Source organism: Lutra lutra, chromosome X (genome assembly GCF_902655055.1).
Source record: "Lutra lutra chromosome X, mLutLut1.2, whole genome shotgun sequence".
NCBI classification, from domain to species: domain Eukaryota; kingdom Metazoa; phylum Chordata; class Mammalia; order Carnivora; family Mustelidae; genus Lutra; species Lutra lutra.
In genome coordinates this window covers 38,929,979-38,956,959 of record NC_062296.1, presented here as the reverse complement: position 1 = coordinate 38,956,959, position 26,981 = coordinate 38,929,979, and the positions used below count along the sequence as shown (strand labels likewise).

General features: G+C 42.6%; 1 long non-coding RNA gene across 1 annotated transcript in view; it reads right to left on the bottom strand.

The window, feature by feature from the left end:
- LOC125092305 (uncharacterized) overlaps positions 1-25,960 on the bottom strand; it is a 38,751-nt gene extending 12,791 nt beyond the window's left edge. Inside the window, exons 1-3 of the long non-coding RNA XR_007124868.1 lie at positions 25,833-25,960; positions 25,526-25,691; positions 8,691-8,775 (exon numbers count right to left, since the gene is read on the bottom strand). This is a non-coding gene — a long non-coding RNA (uncharacterized LOC125092305). The remainder of the gene's footprint in view (positions 1-8,690; positions 8,776-25,525; positions 25,692-25,832) is intronic.
- Between the last annotated feature and the right edge of the window lie 1,021 nt (positions 25,961-26,981).

Sequence of the window (26,981 nt, the reverse complement as noted above, 5' to 3'; positions counted from 1 at the left end):
CAGTGTTTGGCCCAATTGATCCAAATGTTGGTATCATGCAAGGAGGGAGTTGGCTGTGCTCTAACAGCTGAAGTCCCATATATCCAGCTCTCTCTCACTCAAGAGTTTTGACCTCTTCCCTAGGGAATCCACCTAAAAGAGGCACTGGTTCCTTATAGAGTAAAATTATTAAAAAAGCCTGCCTTCTGCCCTCTCCACTCCAGCTTCCCAGTCCCCAGATGTCCACTCACCTTGGAATATGTGCACCACACCTTATCCCCTCACACTCTGCAGGGAGCAATGGAGTCAAGAGAAATCAATCAATGACACACTTTCAAAGTTCAGGGCCTACAGCAATGGCCTTTGCTTTCAAGGTGGCTCCCATGACAAACATAGTGGCCCTAGTGATCTACCTTCAGGTGCCAAATCATCACAGCTGTGTGTTCTTTAAGGTTGAGGCAATGAATATTCAAAAGAACTCTATTTGCATAGGTGTGAACCATTAGCCTTCATTAATCCTTTAGAACTGGTATCCAGTTCAAACTCCCATAGAACTTCTATTGAATGTACCCTTTCTTTTGTCAGCCATTGGTTTAGGTTTCCTGGGTGTTCCCTGGGTGAGAGAACATCACTCCTGTTCTGTGGACACAGGATAGGTTTTACTGTCCCTTAAAACTGTGTGGTCCAAGTTAGTTGCCCTTCCTGAAGGGGGGAGGGCCCTAGGAGGGAATATAGGAATAAACTGACTCATGGGCTTCAGTTTCCTTGTGATTTTTCATCTATGCTCTCAAGATCTGAATGCTAGGCCAAAAGAGTTTGAATTTTATGTGAAAGTTAAATAAAGCCATCAAAACTTCCTGCAGTAATCAGGCTATATTTATAAAGATCATGCTGATTGTAGTGTGTTTATGAATAGACAGGAGGGACCAACACTGGCATTAGGGAAACGAGAGGTTGGGAAGTTGCTGCAGTAATTTGGCAGCAAGATTCCTAAGGCCTAATCTTGTGGGCCCATGATTAATGGAGAGATAAGATGTTGTCTGGAGGTAGAGCCAGTAAAACTTGGTGTGAGTTGAAGGCTAAGGGATGAGGGACAAGAACCTGGGGCCTGGGCAGGCAAATAAGTCTGAATAGCGAAGATCATGTGCTCAGTTTTTAACAAACTGAGTAGGGTGAGTGTCCAAGGTACAAAGAATGTGTGTTCAGGGAGAGGAGCAGGATGGCGAAAGAGTAGGAGACCTAAATTTCATCTGGTCCCAGGAATTCAGCTAGATAGTTATCAAATCATTCTGAAGACCTACAAACTCAACAGGAGATTGAAAAAAAGAATAGCAGCAATTCCATGAACAGAAAAGCGACTACTTTCTGGAAAGAGACATATCTAGAAAAAAGTTGCTATGGACAATGTCAAAAAGGTTACAGCCTATTTTCAAGGCAAGATGACAGAGGAGTGGGGAACTCCATTTCAACCAGTCCCTGGAATTTATCTAGAAATCTACCAAGCCACTCTAAACTCTAAACACCCATGAAATCACCCTGAGATATAAGATTATACATCTGGATCTCTCAGAGGCAGAAGATCATCAGTCGAGAGGCATGAAGGACAGAGTTGGGATTGCATGGACAGATATCGGAGGATAAACAGAAAGGGGAGGGAGCCACCAGAAGCTAGACAATTGGAAAGTAATACTGCAGTGCAAAAGCATCCTGTGCCTGGGGATCAGCGATAACTTGGAGACCAGTGGTGGTGGGACAGGAAGAGACTGATAACAGCTCTCAAAAAGAACACAGGGGCTTAAGGGACAAATGCTGAGACTGGGCGATGGACTTGAGCCCACAGATTTGGGGGGCTGGCTGCTGCTTCCACGGCCACCAATGCCCAAGAGGACATTGTATGTGACATATCTGTGTCTGCAGACCCAGGGCTGGCCACTGCCAGGGCCTGGGCCCACCCAGACTGGGATAGCTCACAATTTTGGTGGCAGCCTGGGCAGAGACAAGCAGGGGCTGGGGTCCACCACTGAGAGGATCACGGGGTGGCATGCACTGCCTGTGGGAGGCTGCAGTTTTCAGCAGTGCTTACAAAGGGAGAGACTGTGTGTTCTGGAAGATTCAGAGAGGAGCACACTGTGGCTTCTCTCCTCTGGGGTGGGGGGTTGGGTGCAGACATTTTCCTTTGCTCTGACCCTCGGAAAAGGCATGAAAACCCACCAAAGAACAAAAGCCACTAGAGAATTAAAAGCCAAAAACTGGTTTCCATGGAACCCAACCCCTTGGTAGGGGGCAGGGCAACTCTACCCAAGCAGGATTGACTGAAAAACAACACAGCAGGCCCCTCCCCCAGAAGACAAGCTGAAAGAACGAGAGGACAACATAAAACTGAAAAACCCCAACACCAGGGGAAAACGTATATTAAGCACCTGGTGTTGCCTCACAGCCTGTGTATTTCTTAGATACAACTTTTCTCTCTCTCTCTCTCTCTCTCTCTCCTTTTTTTTTAAATCCTTTCTCATGTTTCTTCTGATTTTTTTACCTACTTATCATTTCAACTAGATGTTTAAAACAACATATTCTATAGTAACTTTTTAACTTGAACTTTTTCACACATATACTTTTTTCTTTTCATATATATATATATATATATACACACACAGAGAGAGAGAGAGAGATAAGCTTCAATGTAGTTTTCTTTTTCCTTTTCAATACTACCTTTATATACATACCAATTTTAGTTTCCCTGTATCTCTGGGAAGTAGGGTTCTCTAACAAAGAAAACAAAACACACCCAGGAGGAACTGAAACACCCTACCTTGTGTACATCAAGGAATTATAGCCACCTTCCCTTCACCACCTCCCACTTTTTTTGGCCTTTTTTGTTTTGTTTTGTTTGTTTGTGTTTTTGTACTTTATAAATCTTATTCCTGGGCTTCATTTTTGCTGGGTTTTCTTTGGTGGTGGCTTCCAATTGCTCTGAACATCCCCAGAGTGCATATTGTCTAGATTGTGGTTAATATTTTTGGCTGTACATCCCCTTAACCACAACTCAACAGAATGACTAGGAGAAGGAACACCCAACAAAGAGAGGACCCAGAGACAATGGCCTCTCCCACAGACCTAATGGATATGCATATAAGCAAGATGTCAGAAATAGACTTCAGGGTAACAGTTATGAAGACAATAGCTAGGCTGGAGAAAACTATTACTGGCAACATAGATTCTCCAAGGTAAGAAATGAGAGCTGATCTGGCAGAACTTAAAAATGCTATCAATGAGATCCAATCTAATCTAGATACTCTGATAGGGTAAACGAGGCAGAAGAACAAATTAGTGATCTAGAAGACAAACTGGTAGAAAAGAAGGATCAGGAGGAAGCCTGGAACAAAGAGCTTAAAATCCATGAAAACAGAATTACAGAAATAAATGTTGCCATGAAACATTCCAGTATCAGAATTATTGGGATCCCTGAGGGAGTGGAGAGAGAGAGAGGGAGAGAAGATATATTTGACCAAATCATAGCTGAGAACTTCCCTAATCTGGGGTATGAAAAAAGTATTTGTGTCCTAGAGGCAGAGAGGACCCCTTCCAAGTTCAAGAAGGACAGAATAATGCCCCGGCACGTAACAGTAAAACTTGCAAATCTTACAACCAAGGAAACAATCTTAAGAGCAGTTAGGGAAAAGAGATTCCTTACATACAGAGGGAAGAACATCAGAACAATGTCAGACCTGTCCAAAGAGATCTGGCAAGCCAAAAGGGCTGGAAAGACATATTCAGCATACTAAATGAGAAGAACATGCAGCTAAGAATTCTTTATCTGGCAAGGCTGTCATTCAGAATGGATGGAGTGGTAAGGAGCTTACAGGAAGGGCAGAAACCGAAAGAATATGTGACCACTAAGCCAGCCCTGCAAGAAATATTAAGAGGGGATTTCTATAAAATAAGAAAGCCCCCAAGAGTGATACAGAACAGAAATATACAGACAATCTATAGAAACAAGGACCTCACAGGCAACATGATGATAATAAAAACATATCTTTCAATAATCACTCTCAACATAAATGACCTCAATGCTCCCATAAAATGGCACAGGGTTGCAGATTGGATAAAAATATAGGACCCATCCATACGCTGTCTATAAGAGACTCATTTTTAACCTAAAGATATATCCAGACTGAAAGTAAAGGGATGGAGAACCATCTTTCATGCCAACAGACCTCAAGAGAAAGATGGGGTAGCAATTTTCATAACAGACAACTAGGATTTTAAGCTAAAGACTATAGTTAGAGATACAGAACCACACTATATCATTCTTCAAGTCTCTATCCAACAAGAAGATCTAATAATTGTAAATATCTACATCCCCAACATGGGAGCAGCCAACTACTAAGCCAACTGTTAACCAAAATAAAGAGACATATTGATAAGAATACATCAATTGTAGGGGATCTTAACACACTACTCTCAGCAATAGACAGATCAACTAAGCAGAAAATCAACAAAGAAACAAGAGCTTTGAATGACACACTGGACCAGATGGACCTCATAGATATATACAGAACATTCCACCCTCAAACAACAGAATACTCATTCTTCCCAAGCACACATGGAACTCCCTCCAGAATAGACCACATACTGGGTCACAAATCAGGTCTCAACTGATATGAAAGGAATGAGATTGTTCCCTGTATATTCTCAGACCACAATGCTTTGAAACTGGAACTCAATCACAAGAAAAAGATTGTAAGAAATGTAAACACTTGGAAGCTAAAAACCATCCTGCTTAAGAATGTTTGAATCAACCAGGAAATCAAAGAAGAACTTAAACAATTCATGGAAACCAATGAGAATGAAGACTCATCAGTCCAAAACCTATGGGACATTGCAAAGGCGGTCCTAAAGGACAAATATAAAGCCATCCAAGCCTCACTCAAAAAAATACAGAAATCCCGAATACACAAACTGTCTTCACACCTTAAAGAACTAGAGAATCAATAACAAATTAACCCTAACCCATGCACAAGAAGGGAAATAACTAAGATTAGAGCAGAGATCACTGAATTAGAAACCAAAAATAAAGTAGAACACATCAACAAAACCAGAAGCTGGGGCGCCTGGGTGGCTCAGTGGGTTAAGCTGCTGCCTTCGGCTCAGGTCATGATCCCAGGTCCTGGGTTCAAGCCCCGCATCGGGCTTTCTGCTCAGCGGGGAGCCTGCTTCCTCCTCTCTCTCTGCCTGCCTCTCTGCCTACTTGTGATTTCTCTCTGTCAAATAAATAAATCAAATCTTTAAAAAAAAAAAAAACTAGAAGCTGCTTCTTCAAAAGAATGAATAAAACGAATAAGATTGGTAGACCATTGACCAGACTTATCCAAAAGAAAAGAGAAAGGACCCAAATTAAAGAAATTATGGATGAAGGGGGAGAGGTCACAACTAATACCAAGGAAATAAAAACAATTATCAGAAATTATTATCAACAGCTATATGACAATAAATTAAGCAACCTGGAAGAAAGGGATGCATTCTTGGAAACCTATAAACTTCCAAGACTGAAAGGAAGAAATTAACAATGTGAATAGACCAATAACCATTAGCGAGATTGAAGCAGTGATCAAAAATCTCCCAAAAGAACAAGAGTCCAGGACCTGATGGATTCGCTGGGGAATTCTACCAAACATTCAAAGAGGATATAATACCTATTCTCCTGAAGCTCTTTTAAAAAATAGAAACAGAAGGAAAACTTCCAGACTCATTCTATGATGCCAGCATTACTTTGATCCCAAAACCAGGCAAAGAACCCCTCAAAAAGGAGAATTTCAGACCAATATCCCTGCTGAATAGGGATGCCAAAATTCTCAACAAGATCCTAGCTAATAGGATCCAACAGTACATTAAAAGGCTTATCCACCATGACCAGTGGGATTTTTTTTCCCTGGGATGCAAGTGTGGTTCAACATTCGCAGATCAATCAATGTGATAGAACACATAAATAAGAGAAAAGACAAGAACCACATGGTCCTCTCAGTTGCAGAAAAAGCATTTGACAAAATACAGTGTCCTTTCCTGATTAAAACTCTTCAGTGTATAGGATTAGAGGGAATATTCCTCAATTTCATAAAATCCATCTATGAAAAATCCTCAGTGAATATCATGCTCTATGGGGAAAAGCTGAAAGCCTTTCTCTTAAGATCAGGAACATGACAAGGATGCCCACTCTTGGCACTATTGTTCAACATAGTACTAGAAGTCCCAGCAATAGTAAACAGACAACAGAAAGAAGTAAAATGTATTCAAATTGGCAAAGAAGTCAAACTCTCTCTCTTCACAGATGACATGATACCTTATGTGGAAAACCCAAAAGACTCCAGCCCCAAATTACTAGAACTCATACAGTAATTCAATAATATGGCAGGATACAAAATCAACGCAAAAAAACCAGTTCCTTTCCTATACAATAACAATGAAACTGTAAGAAGGGAAATTAGAGAATCAATTCCATTTACAATATCACCAAAAACCATAAGATACCTTGGAATAAACCTAACCAAAGAGATAAAGGATCTATACTTGAGGAACTATAGAACATTCATGAAAGAATTTGAGGATGACACAAAAAGATGGAAAAACATACCATGCTCATGGATCAGAAGAATAAACATTGTTAAAATGTCTCTGCTGCCCAACAATCTATACTTTCAATGCCATCCCTATCAAAATACCAACGGCATTTTTCAAAGTGCTAGAACAAACAATCCTAAAATTTGTATGGAACCAGAAATGACCCTGAATCGCCAAGGAAATGTTGAAAAAGAAAAACAAAGCTGGGGGCATCACATTGCTTGATTTCAAGCTTTATTACAAAGCTGTGATCACCAAGACAGCATGATACTGGTACAAAAACAGACACATAGACCAATGGAACTGAATAGAGAGCCCAGATATGGACCCTCAACTCTATGGTCAAATAATCTTTGACAAAGCAGGAAAAAATATCCAATGGAAAAAAGAGATAGTCTCTTCAATAAATGGTGCTGGGAAAACTAGACCACTATACACACAAGAATGAACACCATACACAAAGATAAACTCAAAATGGATGAAAGACCTCAATGTGAGAAAGGAATCCATCAAAATCCTAGAGGAGAACATAGGCAGTAACCTCTTCAACATCAACCACAGCAACTTCTTTCAAGACACGTCTCCAAAGGCAGGAAACAAAAGCAAAAATGAACTTTTGGGACTTCATCAAGATCAGAAGCTTCTGCACAGCAAAGAAAACAGTCAACAAAGAGGCAACCCACGGAATGGGAGAAGATATTTGCAAGTGACACTACAGACAAATGGCTGATATCCAAGATCTATAAAGAACTTCTCAAACTCAACACCCAAAAAACAAATAATCAAGTCATAAAATGGGCAGAAGACATGAACAGACACTTCTCCAAAGAAGACATACAAATGGCTAACAGACACATGAGAAAATGTTCATCATCATTAGCCATGAGAGAAATTCAAATTGAAACCACTATGAGATATCACCTTACACCAATTAGAATGGCAAAACTTGGCAAGGCAAGAAAGAACAAGTGTTGAAGAGGTTGTAGAGGAAGGGTAACCCTCTTACACTGTTGGTGGGAATGTTGTTTGGTGCAGCCACTTTGGAAAACAGTGTGGAGCTCCCTCAAAATTTAAAAATAGAGCTACCCTATGATTCATCAATTGCACGACTGGATGTTTACCCCAAAGATACAGATGTAGTGAAAAGAAGGGCCACATGTACCCCAGCGTTTATAGCAGCAATGTCCACAATAGCCAAACTGTGGAAAGATCCGAGATGCCTTTCAATAGATGAATGGATAAAGAAGATGCAGTCCATATATACAACAGAATATTACTCGGCCATCAGAAAGGATGAGTACCCACCATTTGCACTGACATGAATGGAACTGGAGGAGATTATGCTACGTAAATAAGTGAAGCAGAGAACGTCAATTATCATATGGTTTCACTCATATGTGGAATAGAAGGAATAATATGGAGGACATTAGGAGAAGGAAGGGGAAAATGAAGGGGGAGATTCAGAAGGGGAGAGGAACCACGAGAGACTATGGACTCTGGAAAACAAATGGTGGTTTTAGAAGGGAGTGGGGTGGGAGGATGGGTTGGCCTGGTGATGGGTATTAAGGAGGGCACAGACTGCATGGTACACTCAGTGTTATACGCTAACACTGAATCATGGAACACTACATCAAAAACTAATGATGTACTGTAATGGTGACTAACATAACATTAAAAAAAAAAAAAAGAATGTGTGTTCAAGTGCCCTCCCCATAGAGCATGGCAGATGGTACAGAAAATTCTAGCTTGAGACACATAGGAAATCTGGCCTGCACACCTCTTTCTGTGGGTTGTGTTCCTCCAGTCACACTAGGTAACGTGCCTCAACTGTTGTACCCTCCCAAGAGAGTGTGGAGAGAGCAGAAGGCATCTTGCACATGAAGCCAGAAAAGTGGGAGAAACTCCAGAGTCAGAGCAAATGGCCTGAGGACTAGCATCCCAGGAGTACTCTACTACAGGTCAGGAAGGTGGGATCTGGAGAGGTAGAAGTGTAAAGCCTGGAGGTATGTCACTGGTCAGCTTACCTCATCGGACTGGTTTGCTGTGTCTCAGCTCTATTCAACTTAATACAGATCTCAGGTCTAGAAGTGGCTTACCTTCAAAAGCTGGACTCAGATGAACATCATATCATGTCAGCATCCTGCCCCAAACCTTCTTAATCAATTTCATTTGTAGTTTTTGCTGAAACAGAGAAGTCCCTGGTTATCAGTAAATGCCATATTGTTTCTCAGAGAACAAACAGCAGAGGTCACACCAGCTGTAAATTTTCCAGAGCTTTCCCTTCTGTACACAGGCAAACATATAGTTGTATGCGTACACACCTTCTCTCCTACCCAACTCTTTTCCCACAGTGAGTTAGCCAGAAGCACAGCAATGAGGCAGATTTTTCCTTCCTCCTCAGCTTTTAACCAGAGGGTGGGGCACAAAGACTGGGTCCATGTTATCAGGTAGGATGATGGGGGAGCAGCAGACATTCTGGGAATTGGAGAGTGGAAGAAGTAGGCAGGTGGCAGCCCTCAGATAAATGTATTACTTCAAATCCCTAAAAAGCCCCACCTTGCAATCAGCATGGACACAGCTCTCTAAGTTGGTTGATTAGAACCAGGAAAAGTAATCTTCTACCCTTGACACCCTCTTGAGCTGTGGTGACCAGTTTACATTCTCCAGCTCAAAGTCACACTTCCCCTACCTGGGCTGGGACTGGGCATTTTGTTATCAAATCTATGTCAACCTTGCTCTTGTACACCTGTTTCTAGGACATACAGCATATGATATAAAGAACCTTTTGATCCTCACCCAAACAAACTCATTTCAGATTCTTGGCTGTCTTCTCAAAGACATTCATTCTGGAATCTGGCATCTCTCATTAATCATGTACATTCTGCCTCAAGATGTCTTGGGTGAGTATGAATAACTAGCTGTAGCCCTGCAAAGAACTGGTATGATATTGTGATTTATAAGAAATATATATATTTGGTCATTCAGATGACCAAAATACATTTCTCACATGTATCTGGTCTTCCTCCTCAGGTCCTGGCTCAAAGCTCCCCAAATCCTGGAATTTCCTAAGTTTTGAGAGTGACAGAGGTGTCTCTTGTTATGTGAGTGAGGTGACTTTTGGAAGCACCTAAAGATAGAGGCTGTTTGCCAAGAGACTCAACCACGTGATTAAAGGGCTGTAATTTCCAGCCCTACTCCCCTGACCTCCTGGGTGGGGAGAGGAGATGCTAGTTGAATCATAAGCCATTGGCCAATGATTTAATTAATCACACCTATACAATGAAGCCTCCATAAAAAACCCCAAAAGGACAGGGTTTGAGAGTTTCTGGGTTGGTAAACACGTGGAGATTTAGGGAGAGCGGTGGGTCAGGAGAGGCCATAGAAAATTTGCACCCTTTCCCTTTACCTTGCCCTATGCATCTCTTCCATTTGGTTCTTCCTGAGTTACTTACTTTTATATCTAGTAAGTATAATGTTTCTCTGAGTTCTGTGAACTTCTCTAGCAAATGAGTCAAACCCTAGGAGAGGGCTGTGATAATGTCTCCTTTATAGGCAATCAGTCAGAAGCATAGGTAAGAACCTAGACTTGCGACTGGCATCTGGTGTAGGGGGAGGGCAGTCTTGTGGGACTGAACACTCAACCTGTGCAATATGATGCAATTAGTAGATAATGTCATAACTGAGCTGAACTCTCAAATAAGAACCTAATTGGGATGTTGGGATGGGGCCTAGATGTTGGGATTGGGCCCAAGAACCTAATTTAGCTGGTGTTTCTAAAGAGCTCTGAAATGTTCGCGCAAGGCACCTGAGACCTTCAGTGAGACCATTCCACACACACTCACCCCCAAAAGGGGCTTGTGAATGAGAACAGGTCCTGAGCAACACTAGGAAATGGGATCTTTCATATGTTGGCCAAGAAACATCAGTGCCCACAAATCTGTGTGTGTTGCAGGGGGAGTTCACTAGCACACTCTGATATATGAGATTGTGGACAATGCAGAGCTGCTGCCTGGAAATGCCCAACTCCCTTTTCTTCCCCTTGGGTACATGTTCATTTCTGGTTTGCCATTTGAAAACTTATTCCAGACTATCTTCAATCACAGAATTTCATTTTGCAATATTCCAAAGTATGTTGATGAATTATTCCTGAATTAAAGCAATGTATTCCCACCTGTTTCCAATCATACATTACCCATGTGCCAGTGCTCAGCATCTTGTGGCTACAACAAATACATATTACTGCATGATCGGTGTGACATAGCTGACTATTTAACAACTCTTGAGGTATCTACAGACCTAAACTTAAATAAAACACAGACAAAAAAATAATCTGGACCTTCAAATGTTTCACAAGAATAAGTTCAAAGTATACCCATCTCAGGCCACATGAATATACTTCTATAGATTGCACATCCAAGGCTAATAATTTCCATTGGTAGCACTGAGTAGGGTCCCCCAGGTTCTCAACACACACATACACACACACCCTTGAAAGTGGGCTAAAATCTGTTCTCAAACAGTTGTCTCTCATTTCTCTGTTTTGGGTCTTTCCCATTGCTCTGTACCCCCATTTTGATCACCTCCTATTCACTCCATTAAGGAGGAAAGGATTCTTTCCTATGGTGGTGAGGATAGCCAAACACACAGCGCCTGACACTGGACAAATGCAAGGACAACCATGTGTCAGTCACATATACTCCCAGCCTGAGACAGGAGGACACAATGCACCAGGGAGAGCTGCACTCTAGTTGCACACAGGAACAGAATGATCAACCAGGGTCTGTAGGAGTCAGGCTTTGCCCTGTTGAGGACAGAGTACCTCTGGTTTCCAGAGGAGAATGCTATTGGCTTGTTGGAATAATTCCACAACTGGCAGGGAATTGAAACCCTTAGCTAGGGATAAGCCGGAACTATACCTGGTCTGTTCAGAAAGGAGGGTTGTTTGGCTAAGAGAACTTATTTACATGCACAGCATAGGGAGGAGAACTTCGATTAGACCATCTGAGGTCCTTCCAATTTTACCAGATGTCAAGACAATATAGAACATGAATTTTAGTCCCTGTACCATAACTGAGTCCTTGATGCCTTCACATCAGTTTAAACCTTGGTGTTAACTGAGACTCTTAGGGAGTAGTGGTGCCTCCCTAGGAAATGGAATAGTCACTTGCCCAAAGAAGAGAGGGCCACATGGTGAGGTTATCGAAACCTATGAGCTTTAAAGGTACCCACCTTCATGGCTAATAAAGGCAACTGTGTGGCATTGGTGTAGTGAGTACTTAGAGGACATGAATTTAGGTTAACCAATGCTTATAACAATGTCTGTAGAGGAGGTCTATTTACCACTTTTGTAACTTAAGCAGGAGTTCTTTGAGGAGCTGATTACACCTGTCAATTAAAAAAGCAGCTTGAGGGCAATAGGGGAGTTGCCAGTTCCATTTACTGCCTTTTTCAAGAGCTCAGCAATGTGTATTGAGAACCGAAATGAGTGCTTTGGTCATAACCATAAGATCTTGGATTCCCAAGGGCATAAGGGACTTCCTGTTGAAGCCCTTACACTGTAACCTTAATACACTTGATCTCATTATTTGCAAATTTGTCTACCTGCTAAAACTTATTTGTAACTGCAAAATCAACACTCAGCACTTTTGTGGTTATTTGCAAACATGTGCAGAGTGACAAAAAAAAATTGAATCATCTGACCCACAAGTTCTCAGCTAGGCTTAGACAAAGCAGCATTCCAGCTTCTTACTTCACCTCTCATACAATAAACAGGTGACCTTCCAACAGTATATTTATTAGTACCATGTTGTTCACATTTGTGTTCTTTTTATTAGTGGTTTCACTATTTAAATTGGCCCCCAAGTTTAATGCTGACAAACTGTCGACTTTTCCTAAACACAAGAAGGCTGTGATGTGCCTTGTGGAGAAAATCCACGTTTTAGGCATGAATTAGAGGGATGTTATCAGTGAGTTCAGTGTAAATCATCAACATGTTAAATATCAATTTAAATAAATCAACAATATATACAAAATAAGATGTCTTTAAACAGAAACACAAAAAACAAAGTTTACGCACTGATTGGTGGATGAGTATGTTGTTGTGACTAGAGGCTCACAGGGACCTAATCCTCTATTTCCCCTAGGAGAGACAGTTTCCTATGCACTAATTCTGTACTCATGGTGACTTTTACAGGACATAACTACCACAAATAACAACAATCGACTGTATATGTAGAGACATCTGTTATCCTGTGAATTAGTCTGCTAGGGCTGTCATAACTAAATACCACAGACTGGGTGGCTTAAACAGCAGAATTTTTTTTTTTTTCTCACAGTTCTGTAGACTAGAAGTCCAATATCAAAGCACCAGCAGGGTTGGTTTCTGATGAGACCTCTATCCTTGGCAGGTGGCTGTCTTCTATGTTCTTGTACAACTTTCCTTTTATGTGAGTGTGGAGGGAGAATGGGAGACAAGGGGGATAGAGAGAGAGAGAGAGAGAGCGAGCTTTGGAGTCTCTTCATTGTCTTATAAGGACCCAATCCTATTGGATTAGGGCCCCACACTTATGACCTTATTAAAAGTTAATTACCACCCTAAAGGCCATAGCTCCAAATACAGTCACATTGCAGGCTAGGGCTTCAACATGTGAACTTGTAGGGGACCCAATTCAGTATAATGTCTTGATTTATATTTTGGGTATCTGTGAGACAAGTGATTCTCAGAGTTCTTTACCCCAAAAGGGGGCAACTCGTAAGCAATGGCCCAAGAGTTTATAAAAATGTGCAGCTGGGGCTATTTGATGGCCAGAACATCTAGTGTTAAGATGACTACCTGAAGTTTGGCCAATTGTGCTGACACTTTTGTCCTGTATTTTTTCATGGACATCCTGGCTAAGGGATGGGAAGCAGTAATATCTATGATGGTGACAATACCATCTGTAGTGTACAGACTCCCAGTGTTGTTGAATCAGTTGATTGCAATGGGCTTCTCAAGCAGCCAAGAGGTTGGTGGGGGGAGGAGGAGTTTCTTGGACCATTATGACATCTGGTAAGGGAGTAAAAACAGATAAGGCCATGCCTTCCTGCAAGAGATATTTGCTGCTAGAAGGCTCAGGTTTGGCTCTATCCTTTATTGAGGAGGCCTCACTAGCCATGCTGAGGTGGTGGGGTGCCAGTTCCATGACCCAAGGCATACTGGGCAATGGGGTACAGAGAGTCATAGGCTCAGGGTCTCTGAGAGCCTCTACTTTGAGGATAGCTCAGTATGTGGCCAGCAATTGTCATTCTAATGGTGTATAGTGCAAGGCCAAGACAGGCAGTTTCTTACATCAGAAGCCCACAGCCAATTTACCTGTTGTCCAACCCAACATCATGGGTGGTCCAAAGACTCCATGGAGCATGACAGGGGGTTACTAAAGCCTCTACAATGAAGTAACCTCTCAAGACACCTACAAGAGTGTCCACTGATTCAGATTTGGACAGATTCTACAGTCTTGTTTTTTGGAGGAGGCTTTTATCATTGTGTTGTATAAATTCTTTCAGTAAATATTGGATTTCCAATTGGATTAAACTGTGGACCTTTGTTTCAATTTATTTTTTTTTTCCTCCCTCTCTTGGGTTCCTGGACCTAATTTCTACACGTGGAGCTTGGTGGGTGGGTGGGTGAGGGTCTTCCCCACACACTATCAAGCAATTTTCAGATACCAGCAAAGTATCCAGTCCAACTTGATCCTGACACTATCTAGAGAGAGCATCAGATCCCACAGGTTAAGGGTTCAGTCTACAAGACTGCTCCCTACCACCTCAGATATCAGTTGTTACCTGTTACAACCAGGTTGTTACCTATGCTTCTGAGCAACCAGCTACAGACCAAAGGTTCCCATGACCTGCTCCTGGGATTTGATTCACTTGCTAGAGCAGCTCAAAGAAATCCATTTATTCTCCAGATAACCATTTACTATAAAAGGATATGACTCAGGAACAGCCAGATGGAAGGTATACATACGGAAAGGTATGTGGAAATGGATGGGGAGTTTCCATGATCTCTCTAGGCATGCCATTCTCTGAAAATCGCATGTTCACCAACTCAGGAGCTCTCCAAACCCTATCCTTCTGATCTTCATAGAGGCTTCATTACAAAGGCGTAACTGATTAAATCATTTGCCACCGGCTATTGATTCAACCTTCAGCCAGCCCCTCTTTCCTCCTTGGAGGTCTGGGATGAGACTGTAAGTTTCAGCCCTCTTTCCACATGGTTGGTCCTTGAGGCAAATAGCCCCCTTATCTAAGAAAGGACCAAAAGTCACCTCATTAACATAACAAAAGATAACCTTAAAGCTCTTACCACAGGAAATTCCAAGGGTTTTAGGAGCTGTGAGTCAGAAACCATGGACAAAGACCAAATAAATATGAAAAATATTTTGGTCATCTGAATGACCAAATACCTATTTCTTTCTTACAAATCACAATATTATAGTTGCCTCTACTCAGGTTTGTTGCACTCTTTTTTTTTTCTTTCTTTCTTTTTATTTGTTTTTTCACTTGATATACTCTGTTCCAGGGGGTTCTGCTCTACTCTGCTCATATTTATACATTTCTTCCTCCAGAATCAGATCATTAGGGTTAGGGGCCTCCCTTACGGCAATGTTTGGCATTGGATAGGGGTCTTACATTGGGAGAACAGCTGAATAGTGAACGCTTTTCCCCCTTTTCTCATCCATTCCTGGGCCAAAAGCCACCATGGATGTGCTCTTCTTCAATACCCTTGGGAGTCAGGAGAGTGTACAGGCAGTAGCAAGGGAAGCAACAGCACAGGAGATACGCAAGCTCATGATCCTGCCCAGAACAAGGACTATTAAGGCAACCAGCGGTGCCATGCTTAATTAGTTCTCCCTGTGGTTAAGAGTCCTCTTCTTATCTGCAAACCTCATAAAGGGTCATCGCAGAAGTACACAGTCACAATGACCACATGGCTGGCTGCCCCAAGTATCTAGTAGTGGTCACCAGGTTAGAAACAGTGGTCACTGCCTAACAAGTCACTAACCCAACCTCTGGTATGAAGGATTCAAGTGCTGACCAATTAGGATGCTGTGATGTTGCCACTTTTACAAGTGGAAGCCTCAGAGACCTCTAGTACACACAACCCAAACGCAAAGACACTTCACACTGAGATCTGGTCAATTAACTACAATTCTTATCTTACGGAGAGAATGTTTTAGAGAAGGAAGAGATGGCAACACTGAACAAAAACAACACTGTACCACACAGGCCAGAGCACAAGCCCACTAGCAACTGGTGGTCCTGTCCTAGGCAGCCTTCACTGTATCATGGCACAGTCAGTCAGGGAGCAGCTAGTAAAACTGACCAGCTCCCCCTTGACTGTGGTTGGATCATGATGTGTAATAACAATGGTTTTAATCATCTCCACATCACCCCTTTAAGGGCAGGAGTCCCGCCCTAGAGTTACAGGGATGGCTAAACACACATCACCTAATTCTAGACAGAAAAGATAAACAGTCACCTAAGTTCACAGTCTCAAAGATGAGGGCACTGCATACCATGCAGGACATAAGAGGGTTGTACTCTGAAGTAGCATGAATTGGAAGGATCTGTGAGAGGCACCTTTTTTTTATAGTATTAAGAGGGTGTAGTATTAAGAGGTACCCCCTGCTTCTTAAGAGAGTATGTAATTGGCTTGTTTGAATTACTGTGCTGACAGGGAACTGAAACCACTACTCAGGGATAACACACAGGAATACATCTAGTCCATTTGATAAGAAGGGTTGTTTGGCTAGTGGACCCTACTGGGGAGAAAAGTAGGAAAGGGAACTTATGATTAGACCATTCAAGGCCTTCCTGATTTTAAAAGAGGTCAATGCAGCACAAAAGAGTAATTTTAGCCTTCCCCGCTGTGAAAATAAAGGAAATCCCATTAAAATTGGTCAGAAGTGGGATCTTACGGAGACAAACCCTGAAAGACAACAACCCTCAGAATCAAGTGAGACATCCACACAGAGCCCTCTCTGCTCATCAAGTCTCCATCTACTTCAGGTTCAGTAATTCTCCTCTGGGATTCTGAGCACCCTCTTTTTGGTTGAGATCTTTGCCTTTACTCGGGATCTATTTAAAGACTCCACCCTTTCTGGTGAGTATTCATTTGTTTTTCTGAATCCCTGATTTTGAATAATGGGATCCCAATCTTCTAAACACTCTCAAAAAGATCCTTCTTCTGGGATCCTGTCTGGTTTTATATTTAAAAACTATGGTCCCTCCTCATGCACATTTTAAACTATCTGGACCAACTTAACCAAAAATAATTTAGAATTTCAATGACTTTAGAGGGAACTTCTGACCTCCCCAAACTCGTTTTTCTGAGAACCAAATTAGAACCCTGTGAACCAGTGGCACTACCTCAGTGGGTTAAGCATCCAACTCTTGATTCTGGCTCAGGTCATGATCTCAGGGTCCTGAGATTAAGCCTCACCTGCTTAAGTCTCTCTTTCCCTCTCCTTCTGCCCCTTCACCGCATGTGTGCATACATGTGCACGCAAGTACTGTCTTAAAAAAAAAAAAAAACTGTGGGCAGAGTCAAGATGGCGGAGAAGTAGCAGGCTGAGACTACTTCAGGTAGCGGGAGATCAGCTAAATAGCTTATCTAAAGATTGCAAACACCTACAAATCCAACGGGAGATTGAAGAGAAGAAGAACAGCAATTCTAGAAACAGAAAATCAACCACTATCTGAAAGAACTCTATGGAAAGCGCTCAGGGAACAAAAGCTCCCGAAAGCAAACCCAGCAAACCCAAGCGGATTACTCAGCCAGGCCCAAGTGGGATTTATTCCAGTGCTGCAAGGTTGGTTCAACATCCGCAAATCAATCAATGTGATACAATAAATTAATAAAAGAAAGAACAAGAATCATATGATACTCTCCATAGATGCTGAAAAAGCATATGACAAAGTACAACATCCCTTCCTGATCAAAACTCTTCATAGTGTAGGGATAGACGGCACATACCTCAATATTATCAAAGCCATCTATGAAAAACCCACCGCAAATATCATTCTCAATGGAGAAAAACTGAAAGCTTTTCCGCTAAGGTCAGGAACACGGCAGGGATGTCCGTTATCACCACTGCTATTCAACATAGTACTAGAAGTCCTAGCCTCAGCAATTAGACAACAAAAGGAAATTAAAGGCATCCAAATCGGCAAAGAAGAAGTCAAACTATCACTCTTTGCAGATGATATGATACTATATGTGGAAAACCCAAAAGACTCCACTCCAAAACTGCTAGAACTTGTACAGGAATTCAGTAAAGTGTCAGGATATAAAATCAATGCACAGAAATCAGTTGCACTTCTCTACACCAACAACAAGACAGAAGAAAGAGAAATTAAGGAGTCCATCCCATTTACAATTGCACCCAAAACTATAAGATACCTAGGAATAAACCTAACCAAAGAGACTAAGAATCTATACACAGAAAACTATAAAGTACTCATGAAAGAAATTGAGGAAGACACAAAGAAATGGAAAAATGTTCCATGATCCTGGATTGGAAGAATAAATATTGTGAAAATGTCTATGCTACCTAAAGCAATCTACACATTTAATGCAATTCCTATCAAAGTACCATCCATTTTTTTTAAAGAAATGGAACAAATAATCCTAAAATTTATATGGAACCAGAAAAGACCTCAAATAGCCAAAGGAATATTGAAAAAGAAAGCCAAAGTTGGTGGCATCACAATTCCGGACTTCAAGCTCTATTACAAAGCTGTCATCATCAAGACAGCATGGTACTGGCACAAAAACAGACACATAGATCAATGGAACAGAATAGAGAGCCCAGAAATAGACCCTCAACTCTATGGTCAACTAATCTTCGACAAAGCAAGAAAGAATGTCCAGTGGAAAAAAGACAGCCTCTTCAATAAATGGTGTTGGGAAAATTGGACTGCCACATGCAGAAAAATGAAATTGGATCATTTCCTTACACCACACACGAAAATAGACTCAAAATGGATGAAGGACCTCAATGTGAGAAAGGAATCCATCAAAATCCTTGAGGAGAACACAGGCAGCAACCTCTTCGACCTCAGCCGCAGCAACATCTACCTAGGAACATCACCAAAGGCAAGGGAAGCAAGGGCAAAAATGAACTATCGGGATTTTATCAAGATCAAAAGCTTTTGCACAGCAAAGGAAACAGTGAACAAAACCAAAAGACAACTGACAGAATGGGAGAAGATATTTGCAAATGACATATCAGATAAAGGGCTAGTGTCCAAAATCTATAAAGAACTTAGCAAACTCAACACCCAAAGAACAAATAATCCAATCAAGAAATGGGCAGAGGACATGAACAGACATTTCTGCAAAGAAGACATCCAGATGGCCAACAGACACATGAAAAAGTGCTCCACATCACTCGGCATCAGGGAAATACAAATCAAAACCACAATGAGATATCACCTCACACCAGTCAGAATGGCTAAAATGAACAAGTCAGGAAATGACAGATGCTGGCGAGGATGCGGAGAAAGGGGAACCCTCCTACACTGTTGGTGGGAATGCAAGCTGGTGCAACCACTCTGGAAAACAGCATAGAGGTTCCTCAAAATGTTGAAAATAGAACTACCCTATGACCCAGCAATTGCACTGCTGGGTATTTACCCTAAAGATACAAACGTAGTGATCCGAAGGGGCACGTGCACCCGAATGTTTATAGCAGCAATGTCTACAATAGCCAAACTATGGAAAGAACCTAGATGTTCATCAACAGACGAATGGATAAAGAAGATGTGGTATATATACACAATGGAATACTATGCAGCCATCAAAAGAAATGAAATCTTGCCATTTACGATGACGTGGATGGAACTAGAGGGTATCATGCTTAGCGAAATAAGTCAATTGGAGAAAGACAACTATCATATGATCTCCCTGATATGAGGGAGAGGAGATGCAACATGGGGGGTTAAGGGGGTAGGAGAAGAATAAATGTAACAAGATGGGATTGGGAGGGAAACAAACCATAAGTGACTCTTAATCTCACAAAACAAACTGAGGGTTGATGGGGGGAGGGGGCCTGGGAGAGGGGGGGTGTGGTTATGGATATCGGGGAGGGTATGTGCTATGGTGAGTGCTGTGAAGTGTGTAAACCTGGCGAATCGCAGACCTGTACCCCTGGGGATAAAAATATGTTTATAAAAAATAAAATTAAAAAAAAAAAACTGTGAACCTAGAATTAAATAGACTATGTGGTAAGAAGAACATTTTTTGTGATGAGCATGGGGTGATATATGGAAGTGCTGAATCATTATACTGTACACCTGAAATAACATTTGTTGGAGTTGTAGATTAGGGACTTTAGTAGTCTTCCTTTTAGTTGAATCATCTAGGACGTGGGTGAGCTGATTTGTTAAATTAACTGAACCAGGAGTGGACATAGTTTCCCATTCCATGTTGGTCCTTTTTAACTAGAAAAGAAAGATCCCAGTTCAGCCCATTCATAACCGCAGAGTTAAAAGCTACTCCCATGGATCTGCATTTAAAAGAACAGAATTTTCTCTGAAAACAATTTGGAACCGGCTATAATAATTATTCATGGGCTCATTGGGCTTCTGGGTACAAGCCCGAATCTTATTCCAGGAACAGGTTTTGGGAAAGCCCTAAGAATAGGCTGGTAATTTACAACTCCAACAAAACAAATGGAGGCCCCTAAACAAAACCCTCCTGATGATCTTTGTCATTATTGTAAAAAGCCACAGCATTGGAAAAAAGACTATTATAAGCTTAAGCATTCCAAGTGTCCTCCGTGCTTTAACCAACCTTTCCAAGTGCCCTCCTCCTAACTCCCAATGATGGAACTCCAAAGAACTACAGGGGCTTTTCCCAATCCTGCTCTTAGCTGGTTTAGAGAAACAACTCTCCAGATTAGGAATGACTCTCTCTCTGCCATTACTGACACCAGAGCTATGCCCTCCATTTTCAACCCCATTGTTATCGAATAGCCCCTGCCTCAAGTATTAACACGATTCAAATGGGAAAGGTGTGTCAAATAAACCTCATCAGGCTCCTGTCTCTAACCCTATCCCCTTTTATTTAAGCCCTCTGAGAGATACCCACCTTTCTCCTTAGTTTCTCTGCCTCTGTTCACTTGTTGGGCCAGGATTTCTTGGAGAAATACTGTGCTAGAATTTCTTTCTCTCAAAAGGGGGAAATAAATTCTATAATTTGACAGCAACAACCAAAATAGCCAACTAGGTGAAGCAAATGAACCTTTTTTTATTATGATTATGTTCAGTTAGCCAGCATATAGTACATACATTTCTGTTGTAGTGTTCAATGATTCATTAGTTGTGTATAACACCCAGTGTTCATCCCAACACATGCCCTCTGTAATACCCATCACCCAGTTACCCCATCCCCCACCTCCCTTCTATAGCCCTCAGTTCTTCCCCCAGAGTCTCACATGGTTTGTCTCCATCTCTGAAACTTTAATGTCATTTATTTGTTCCATCTCTAATGACACTAGAGCTAGTTATAAGGACACTAATTATGTGTCCCCTTTTCACAGAAAGACAGCATCCATCTGATTTTTAGCCTAAAAGGGACACAAGGTCTCCAAAGAAAAACTGCATTTTGTTCAAATTCAAATTTGTTATTTAGGGCACCTAATCTCAGAACAAGGGCTCCACGTAGATCGAAGTAAGCTTCATAGCATCCTGAACTTCCCCAAAACTAAGTGCCCATTATAAGGTTCTCTCAGGTGGGCTGATGGCCTAGCGTCAGAAATGAATTTCAAACTTTCCTCTCTCATGGCTCAGCCTTTACATACATTACTAAAGAATACCAAACCTGACCCCATTAATTGGTATGCTCAGGATATCCTAATTTTAATACCTTAAGAGAAAGCTTAATAAATCTCTTTGCCCTTGGACATCCCAATTATCAACTTCCTTTTTTCCCTTTTATACATGACAGGGAAGGGAAGGACCTTGGGGGTATTCAACCAAAAACATGGGGACCATCATAAACCAATACGGTAATATAGCCAACAGCTAGACCCTGTGGACTGAGAATACCTTCCCTTGCCTCAGAGCCGTTCCTGCCACTGCCCTTTTAGTTAAGGCCACTGAAGGAATAGTCAGGGATCCCCTCTAACCATCTTTGTGCCCCCAGGAAATAGAAACCTTCCTAAATTCTAATGACTGTGAATGGGGTTCTGTCTGGGATCTCAGAACAATACAGTATTGTTATCCCTCATCATCCTGTTGTTCTCAACCCTCATACTCTATCAGCCTCCATCCCTACCTAAATTCTCATCACACTCAACAATTTTCAGCCATCATCTCGCCACCTATGAAATCCTCTTGCTCACAGTTCTTCACATAATTTTTTCTCACTCTAATAACCTTAATTCTGCTACTCTCCTTCCCTCTTCTAGAGCAATACTCCAGACAATACTGTTTGACTCTGAAAGATCACCTCCTGACTCCCTGTGATGACTTACAGGAAACTCCTTTGGTTGATGCTAATTTGTCATGGCTCACTGGCAGTTCTTATTTGAAAGGTGAAAATGTAAATATGGTGCTGGATATGTAATTCCAACTCCCTCGGAAGTAACTGAAGTGACATCTTTGGCTACTTCAGCACAAGGTGAACTATATCTACTCACAAGGATGAGAAAGACTCTCTTCATCCCCACTGAAATAGACCTGTATCAGGTGCTGCTAATCAACCACTGTGCTGCCGAATTCCAAGGAACAGAATTGTGGATTCCCATGTCACTTCTAAAGAAAGCATCCAGAGCACCTGGGTGGCTCAGATGGCTAAGCATCTGTCTTTGGCTCAGGTCATGATCTCAGAGTCCTGGGATCAAACCCCTCAACCCTGCACTGGACTCCCTGCTCTGCAGGGAGTCTGCTTCTCCCTCTGCCTCTGCCCTTCTCCCTCCCCCTGCTCCTACTCTCTCTCTCAAATAAATAAATAAAATCTTAAAAAAAAAAAAAACTTAAAAAAAAACAATAAAATAAAAAAAAAATTGGGGCGCCTGGGTGGCTCAGCGGGTTGAGCCGCTGCCTTCGGCTCAGGTCATGATCTCGGAGTCCTGGGATCGAGTCCCGCATCGGGCTCTCTGCTCAGCAGGGAGCCTGCTTCCTCCTGTCTCTCTGCCTGCTTGTGATCTCTCTCTGTCAAATAAATAAATAAAATCTTTAAAAAAAAAATTAAAGCACCAAACCTTTACTGGACCTACACACCAATTGGTGACCCAAAAATAAAGATTTCCAGGAATTGAAGCAGATGAAACAGCTTTCTCAAGATGACAGGACCAGGCATCTATATACCTTCTTTCCCTTGCTTGTGCTTTCTTTGCCCTCTCTTTCTGGAAAAGACAATGTCCTTATCCATATTTCCCATCCTTTGCAAAAGGGAGAAACCTCTCTGTTGGATCTGTCACAAGAAGCTCCAACCTGATCCTGATGTCAGAGACACCATGGCATTACCTACAACCGATTTCTTTCTAGGGCGAAATGCCACTGTTGATTACAACCAAAAGCCTAGAGATGTCAATTAGCAGGTTGGCTTATTGCAACCAGGTGTTCACACACCTTACTTCAACCTTTCCTTAGACATAATCATACTACCTCCGCCAAATCCCTCCATCTTTGCCAGTCATACAATTTTCACTCCTCCAGGTTCTTTTCCTTATAGAACTGTGATCTGTCTCCCTGCACCCAAGGGAAATATAAATAAGTTTATGCCTCTTTGCAAGGTTTTTAGAAAAGCCCTTTAGGAAAAGATGGGACTCTCATAGAATGTCATCCTAACTCCTCTGAACCATGGCTACAAAGGATCAATCGGGAATCAGGAAATTTCCAGTTAAGGAATCTATCAATAACGAGACCTTAGTCTTCTATGTTCCACCTGGTTTTGTTTGCAAGGGACAGCATTTCCTATGGGCATATGAATGCTTATATAGCTGGCAACTTGGAAGTCAATGTTACTGGGTTATTTAATAGCATTCCTGTTAACATCTATAACAAATCAAGAGACTTCCCATTGGTCTGCCCCATTAGGCCTCCAGAGCCATCATAAATGGGAAATTCTAGGAGGTATACATGTCCCTTGGTTTGCCTCCATAGGAAGATATTTACTTCCTTGGATTGGAGTAAATGCCAATGAACACAGAATCAGATATCTCCCCCTAACATTAGCAGAGCTGGCCAATTCCACAGCCAATTCCAAAGCAATAGCATCATATCAGCCATCATTTGACTCATTGACTAATGTAGTTTTGGACAATCATAGAGCCCTTGATTATCTACTTGCTGAGCAAGGTGTTTGTGCAACAACAGGTACCACTTGTACGTGGGTAAATACCTCTGGAGAAGTAGAAATTCAATTACATGAGATCAGGGGACATATGCACTGATTAAAACAAATCTGACCTAATGACCCCTGGTCTTTCGATATATTTAGCTGGGTTTGGGATCTTGGTTTGGAACCATCCTAGAAATGGGATTTGTCATTACTTTTAATTCTGCTTGTATAATTATTTTTAAACTTTAACTGTTGCTTATCAAATCTCTTCAGAAGTAATATATCAAGTAGGGTGATGCTAGCTCTGCACTTTGAGATGATCTCCAACGTTTAGGACCTTGATAAGACACAGAATCTTTTTTTTTTTAAGATTTTATTTATTTATTTGACAGAGAGAGATCACTAGTAGACAGAGAGGCAGGCAGAGAGAGAGGGGGAAGCAGGCTCCCAGCCGAGCAGAGAGCCTGACTTGGGACTCGATCCTAGGACCCTGAGATCATGACCCAAGCCAAAGGCAGTGGCTTAACCCACTGAGCCACCCAGGCGCCCCAGACACAGACTCTTGATGGGAAGTGACTGATAGCTCTTCCTCCTACCCTTTCTTACTCTTCAAATGTGGCCTTGATGGCTTCCAATCATTATGCACATTCTCTCCAGTGTGGGCCAATGACAACAAGGAAAGATCTTTCCTGCTATCGAGGAACAAACCACTAAATTTGAAATTTGAAAATTCTGACTCTTGATCAGCAATACTTTCAAGGAAAGATCTTGATCAAAAGGGGTAAACGTGAAAATAATTAAAGGAAACACTTAAAATGGAGTCAGGAAGCCCCAGAGGGAGACCTTTCAAGTACATACCTCTCACTGCAGCATACATAATCAGCAAGAAGAAGGAAGATAATTACATTGAAGAGAGAGGGCACTTTCCACATAGGAATTTATCTCCTGTCTTTAAGAAAAGGAAGACCCCTCCCTGATCCAGCTGCACACTAATCACCACCTGCAGCCAATGAGAAACCCTGACCATCTTCAAACCGCCCCTCCCATCTTCTCCAGTCAACTTTTGTCCAGAACCCTCCCCAATTTCTTCCTAAAACCTATAAAAGCTGACCTTCCCTTTGTCTCTTCGGACTTGCTTATGTTTTGCCATAGCTTGCTTGTCACAAATTGCAATTCCTCGGCTATTCCCAAATAATCTCATTCTTTTAAATAAAATTGCTCTTTGCTCTGAAGTTAACACCCCACAACCCTCACCAACCCCCCCCCACACACAAACGGGAGCCAATGCTCATGACTCCAAAACGCTTGGGACCTTAGTCCCTGGGGACAGATGGTTGGACCCTGGGGTGGTGGTATCCCCACCCCCTGCTATTTGGGCACACACTGAAATTGGGTGCTATCAGGTGCCACTGTAACATATGGGCTGAAACACAGGACTGGCCACCCTCATTACCACCACCAACCCCTGCAGGGGCTGAAGGGCAGGTGCATTAGCAGGGGCTCAGAAGCCCAGGTCCAAGCGTCCCCAAGCCAACTCCTACCAAGAGACCGCCCACTCGCCCCTCCTGCCGGCTCACGGTAGCCTAGCGACCAGCTTACCAATAAAAGAGGGTCCAAGACGACGCTGGGAACGTTGGAGGAGGATTCATTACAGGTCAAAGTGGAATTTCTAGGTTGGGGGGTGGTGTCGCCCTCCAGGAGCCAGGTCCTGAAGAGCAGTTGGAAGACAGCGGATCCAGCAAGCCCGGGATGGCATAGCTGGGACCTACGGAGAATAAGAAGGTCGCGGATCAGGAAAAGGACAGAAGGAGGTGAGCGGGAAGCACGAGGCTAGAGGGAGCTGGGGGCGGGGGTCAGGCGGCGAAGGAGATGGGGTGAGGGCGCTAGCTCTTCCGCAAAGAGTCACCTCTAAGAGCTCAGCATAGAGGGCAAAGGTGAGCAGAAAGTGCGGGCGTCGGTCCGGAGCCAAGAGCCCCGCGCGGCGAGAGGAATAGCCATGCAGGAGCTCTACTCCACGCCGCGCCCACAGAACGGGTCGACCGCTTTGAATTACGCTGGGTCTGAAGCCAGTCCCAGCTGCAACTGGGCGGGCATTGAGCCAGCCGCGCCGCTGGCTCCGCCCACTCCATGGCCGCGCCAGCCTAGCCAATTGTGCAGATGCCAGGAGCCAGACAAAAAGACAAACAATCCTGCCATCTTCCCCAACTGGGGTGCTGCCCAGTCCTCTGCTCTAACAGGCATCTGCAGTATCTCCTGGGCCAGCTCCAGCACCTTGGCTCTGGAGGGTTGGGCCAGGGTCCGTTGCTTGACGTACCCCTCCCCCGCGTCCCCCACTGCAAAAATGGAAAATTTGTTTTTCTCTTGGAACAGCTTGTGGCCAAGAGGTTGCTTTTTGTGGTGAATAAGTGCCGTGATTTGACTGCCCTGGCTGAATCTGCATTCTGAATGAGCTAGACATTTTGGGGAAGCAGGAGGTACAAGACTGTTGGTCATTTCCAGACGCTTGAGCCTCTGGGTGGAGTGGAAGAGGATCACCAAATAAATCTATGACAGGGTTCTGGCCTCAGCAGGAGTGACCCTTCAGTAGGACAGAAATTGGAGTGCACGCGCGCGCGCGCACACACACACACACACACACACACACCCCAAACTAGAGGATACAGCGTTGGAGTGTTGTTGGCTGACACCATAAAAGGGGAAAAGAAGGCAAAGATAAGTGTATCTTCAAGGGAGTTAGCCTCTGGAGAGCTGGCCAGTCTAATGTTCCAGCATTCTGGCCCCATCATATGGAAAAGCCTGGCATTTTGACTAGGGGGCATTTATTCTTTCTACTACCCTGAATACAGATAGCTCTGTGGGATAAAAGGATATCTGAGAATGAGAAAATGCCTCCATTCATTACCCTCTCTCCTTCCCATCTCAGGTCCAATTTAAAACAAGTTCAGCAAGAGGCCTCTTCAGAGCACAAAAGCCAAATAGGCAATCAACAAATAGAACTCAGCTTTGAACATCCTAAGGCATGCCATTTAAAAGTGTTGAAATCAAAACAGATTTC